Source organism: Quercus lobata, chromosome 9 (assembly GCF_001633185.2).
Source record: "Quercus lobata isolate SW786 chromosome 9, ValleyOak3.0 Primary Assembly, whole genome shotgun sequence".
Taxonomy (NCBI): domain Eukaryota; kingdom Viridiplantae; phylum Streptophyta; class Magnoliopsida; order Fagales; family Fagaceae; genus Quercus; species Quercus lobata.
This window is the reverse complement of record NC_044912.1, coordinates 10290488-10296487: the sequence shown is the minus strand read 5'-3', so window position 1 is coordinate 10296487 and position 6000 is coordinate 10290488.

The window sequence follows — 6000 nt, the reverse complement described above, 5'->3', positions numbered from 1 at the left end:
TTGCATCATAAGATTACATGTTTAATTAATTGGTTCTTGATGCATATGACAAATAAAATGTCAATTAAATATTATTTACTATCCGATTTATAAATTCAAATTTAAAGTACAATTTTAAAATACCAAAAATAAAAAAATTGACATTCAAATTTTATATATGAGATAGCCATTAATCTCCATTGATTTTGATATTTTGTAAGTAAGGAAGGCATAAATAGTCAATATAATCCAATAATACATTAGTTAAATTTTTTTTTTTTTTGTTGAGAAGATCATTAGTTAAAAACCTCAATGAATACAAAATTATTAAATGATGAAATATTAAAAGAAGTTATGCCAAGTATAACTTAAATCTTCTTGTAAAAAAATATGACTTAAATCTAACAAAAACACACATATTTGCTTATATATATATATATATATATATAAAATAAAAATTAGGTCCTAGAAACCATATCTTGTTTCTCTCTTTGAACCAGGTGGCTAGTATTTATTAGCGAAAAGTACATTTTAGTCCCTACATTTTCAGGCGATTCCCATTTTAGTCCCTAAATTTTATTTTTACCGCTTTTAGTCCCTATTTTGAAAAACGCTTTCCGTTTTGGTTCCTGCCGTTACTCATTTAACAGAATTATCCTACGTGGCAAATGGTCCAACAGTAATGCTGACGTGTTCATTAAAATAATATTAAAAAAATTATTTACATTTTTAAAAATGCCACATCAGCAATTTAATTTTTTTTTTTAAAACCACGTCAGATAAAAATAATATAAAAATTTATAACCTAATTATTTTTTTAAAAAAGAAAAGAAATTAGTTAAATTAATTTTTTTTTTTTTTTTTTGGAAGAACATGAAGAACTCAGAACTATGTGTTCTTCATTTTCTTTGTGTTCTTCCCCCAAAAGATTGACTCATATTCTTAGCAAATTAACCCTTATTTTCTTCCCTTTTCTTTGTCTTCCTTTTCTTTTTCTTTTTTTTCATGTATTTCCTTGGCATCCAAACCAAAAAAAATTTCACACACTCAAAAGAAAACCTTCAAACCGGTTCCCCTCCCTTCTAAATCTCAAACCTTCCTCTCTCTTCCAAAACTCTCACAACTCTTTCAACCTCCATGGCCGGCCTCCTCTACTCATCGCCAGTACCGCCACCACCACGACCAGTGGTGGTTCTCTTCTTTTCTTTCTCTAAATGACCTACTCTCTCTATCACGATTCGCTCAAACTCAGACCCAAATGGCTCAAACTCTCTCGAACTCACAGATCGTTGTCTCTCTATCCCAGATCGGTAAGTCTCTCTCTTTCATCTCTCTATCTCTCAGCTCAGTGGTGTAGATCGTGGTGGAGATGTGCATTCCGATGGTGGGTTTGGGGATTGTGAGTTTTGTTGATCTGGGTTTGTGGTGTATGTTGATTTTTGGGTTCGTGGTGTATGTTGTATTCCGATGTCAATTTCTGGGTTTGTGGATAAGGATGATGATTGCATGGATTGGGTTGAGTTTGAAGTGAAAACCCAATTCTCTCTCTCTCTAAACCCATGGACGAAAACCCAAACTTTCTCTCTCTAAATTGATGGCCGAAACCAGTGGTGGCTTTCTCTCAAAACCCGTAGGCTAACTAAATCGGCGGCTTCAGATTTGGGGTTAAAGGTGTGTGGGTTGTTGAATTTAAGGTTGTGTGGTTGTGCATGGAGGCCGAAAATCTGGGTTTGAGTTTTGTGTTTTTTGTGTTTGGTTTCAAAGCATAAGAAAATCTTGTTGAATGTTTGTGTTTTGTAAATTTTTATGGGCATGTCTTTTTATTTTGTAAATCTGAGTGATTTTATGGGTTTGGTTGCTAAGAAAATGCAAGAAAAGAAAAGTAAATTTTTAATTTTTAATTTTATGGGCAAGCTTAGTTGGGGAAGAAAATGAAGAACACATGGTTCTGAGTTCTTCATGTTCTTCCAAAAAAAGAAAAAAATTAATTTAACTAATTTCTTTTCTTTTTTTAAAAAATAATTAGGTTAGAAAGTTTTATATTATTTTTATCTGACGTGGCTTTTTAAAAAAAATTAAATTGCTGATGTGGCATTTTTAAAAATGTAAATAATTTTTTTAATATTATTTTAATGAACACGTCAACATTTACTGTTGGACCGTTTGCCACGTAGGATAATTTTGTTAAATGAGTAACGGTAGAGACCAAAACGGGAAGCGTTTTTCAAAATAGGGAGTAAAAGCGGTAAAAATAAAATTTAGGGACTAAAATGGGAATCGTCTGAAAATGTAGGGACTAAAATGTGCTTTTCGCCTTATTTATTTTCCTCATGAATACAAAAGTGGCTAATATTTATTAAAAAATAAATAAATTACATAATTATTATTATAATTTGGGATTCAAATTCAACCTTAAATTTTAAAGAAGTTTTTAATTAAAATAATAAAAAATTGAAATCGTTTAATTCACACTGTCAAAGATTTTTTATTAACTAAAAGTAAGATTTATCTTTCTAAATTAACGCAAGCAAGTGCTTGAAATTTATTTCAATTTATTGACTTGAATTATTACATTCATATCTTGTTATTATTGCGATTCTCAAAAAAAAAATTTTGTTATTATTGTTAATGATTTACCAAAATCCTCTTAATTTGTCCAAACACCCTTTCTACTTAGGGTCTGTTTGGATACCGCTTATAACTGAAAACTGAAAATACTGTAACAAAATAATTTTTAAATGTGTGAATAGTACCGTGGGACCTAATTTTATAGTTTTTTTTTGCTGAATAAAGTACTTACAGGTCCCATGAACAATGATTCAACGATTCAACGATTCAACGATTCAAAATACTCTCTTAATACTCTCCTAATCCTCTTAATACTCTCTTTTATTTTTCTAAAGAAGATTCAACGATTCAAAACCCTATATTGGCGAGAGGAGTTAGATTGACGAGGCAAGGCATGGCAGTACTAAAAGTATATTTGGCATCAATTTTTAGTTTTTATGTATAGTTTTTTAAAATTTCACTTTTTCTTGTCTTTTCTCACATTTTCAAAAAAAATTTTAAGATACAAGTATAGTTTAGCACACTTTTAGTTTAAAAAGTTTTTAGTTAAAATTTAGATAAATTATTCCCAAATAGACACTTAAGGTTCGTTTGTGTAGCGACTGCGGCTGCATTTTTTGAGATTGCGTTTTTTTTGGGCTGGTTCATGACACTGTTCATGGATCAGCCAAGTGATAAAAACGCATGAACAGTAATTTGCAATAATAAAAAATATGTTTTCAGTAATAAGTTTTCAATATTCAGTAAAATAAGCAGTATTCCAATGCACGCTTAGTATGAAGAGACAACAAATCAACCCATTTATTGTACATGAAGTTATTTCCATGTTAGAGCCTAAGACTCTTAACACTAGTACATCTATACATGTCAGTGTCATCTGAAAAAAGCTATTTTTTAACTTACTCATCTTATTTCAATTTTTAATAAAATAAGTAGTATTCAAATGCACGTTTAGCATGATAGAAGAACAAATCAACCCGTTCATTGTATATGAAGTTATTTCCATGTTAGCTAAGAGCCTAAAACTCTTAACACTAGTACATCTATACATGTCAGTGTCATTTGAAAAAGCTAGTCTTTAGCTTACTCATCTTATTTCAAATTGCCCTCGTGACACACTAATTGATTATTTGCAGGCCCATATGCTACTTTTTTAAGAGCAAAGTGACATTTGCAAGTGTTTGCGAGCCTACTTGCATTACTTGTTTAATTACTTTTTTTTTTTTTTTTAACACAAATACCGTTTGTGAGTCCCTTAGGTCCCACATGACCTTTATTTATTTATTTTTTCTATCATAGTTTCAGTAATAAGATTTTAGCAAAATGCTAAATAAATTATTTTTAAACGGAAATCTTTCAGTTGTCTGTAGTGCTCGAAAATGAAATTTGCTCCACTTGTTTTCTTGTTGCTTCTGTGTGTTGCTCTTTAAAAAAAAAATGTTATATTTGGAAAAAAGGATTTTTTTTTTAACTATCTTAGGGTCTGTTTAAGAACAACTTATTTAATTGAAACTGAAAACTTTTTGTTAAAAGTGTAAAAAAAAAGAGTTAAAAGCTAGTTGAATAGTATAATATGATTTATGAATAATATTAAAAAGTATAACGAAACTCATAAATAGTAAAAAAAAAAGAAATTAAAAACTAAAATAAGCTGAAACTTTCATCAGTTCCCAGTTCGCACACGACACACGGACTCCTACTCTAACGGAACCCACTGAAACTAGTTATACCAAATGTCATGAAAACACTTGAAATTGGCTTAAGAAGATTACTCTCCTAATAAATCTAGGGAACCTGAAAATGACGTTGATTTAAAAAAAAAAAAAAAAAAAATTGCGATGGTACTTTGTTAACTAATTCATGATATTCAATTAATCCACCGACCTCCATTGAAATCTTAGCTTGAAGATCTTTCTTACATGCAGCGGCAGGGGGGGGGGGGGGGGGAGGGGGGTGGGGGCGGCGGGGGGTATTCTATGGGGGCAAAGTGCGCCCCTGAACTCTCAAAAATTTTCTCTTCTATTTATTGTGTATTACCTCCTTTTTTTTTTTTTTTTTGAGAAATATCATTGTGTATTATCTTGTTTGACTCTTTTTCTATTATCATTGCAGCTTTTCTTACCCCTAATGCTAATAGACTTACACAATTACATACCTATAACAACTTTTATATAAAAATAATGGATCTCACCTAGTAATGATTAAAAAAAAGACCTACTGCTTTGTGGAATAGGAAACAGAAGCCTAATAGAATTCTGAAAAAAAGAAAAAGGTATATATATATATATATATATAATATAAACAAACTACTTATAAGTTAGTTGTGAAAAAATAAATTAAAGTTTACATTTTATGTTAGATTCTATATGACAATTACATTAGCATATAGTTATTTATTTATTTTATTATTAATATTGATTAATTTTTTATTTCTAATCTTGTCTTTTAATTTTGCCCCCAACCTAAATTCCTGGCTTTATCATTGCTTACATGAGAGTGAGATTAAGATAAAATGTGTAAGAGAAGATTAGAGAGTATTCTAAGCCTGAATTATATTATTACATGAGAAGAGAATAATTTAAGTTTGCACAATAGAGGTTGATTAACCAACTTGCCGTAATCAGTTTTGATTCGGATGGGCAGAAGATTGAAGTTCAATTCTTATAAAGGGATAGGGTTTCTGTCTGGAACACTAGACAAGACAATTAAAACCTATGTACGTGCATGACTATTTTTAAACATTTTTCGTGTTGTACATGTGTTCTTATCACGTTCGGTTCAATGAACACTACAGACAAGTCAAACTCATTCTTAAGCATGAACCTTGGAAACAAATAGAGGAGCTATGACTCATGGAGCATACGTGTGGAATTAGATTGACGAGACTTTTTGCTATTAATCATACTTGCCAATGAAATTTATATATATATATATATATTTTTTTTTTTTAAGTTTCTAACTCTTTCCCAGTTAATAATAATAATAAGTTTCATATATACTTGATGGGTTTTGAATTCATCATCTAATTTTTCTAGAAGTGTTATTTGAATCAAAGTTAATTTACTCCAATTTTGGAAACCATATCATTGTTTGTTTGGTATATAGTTTATTTTACTTAAAATATAAATTGATTAAATATAATTATATCAAATAAATGAAATTAAAAAAAAATTGTACATTAAAAAAAATGCTAAACCAAGTTGTGCAAGATAAAACCACACGATAGTGACATTGAAAATCGTCACTCTACAAATATAAGTGCTTGTAGGGTGTGAGGGCAGGGGCTGGGGTTTAATTTTCCAGGAGGAAACTTCACATACACATACAATTAAATTAGACTAAAATAGAATTTCTATCTTATATTAAAAAAAAAAAAAAAAAACTCATCATTCAGCTGATGTGGAGGTTTCAAAGAAAAATGTTACAACCAAAAAAATATCATTTGTCACAATT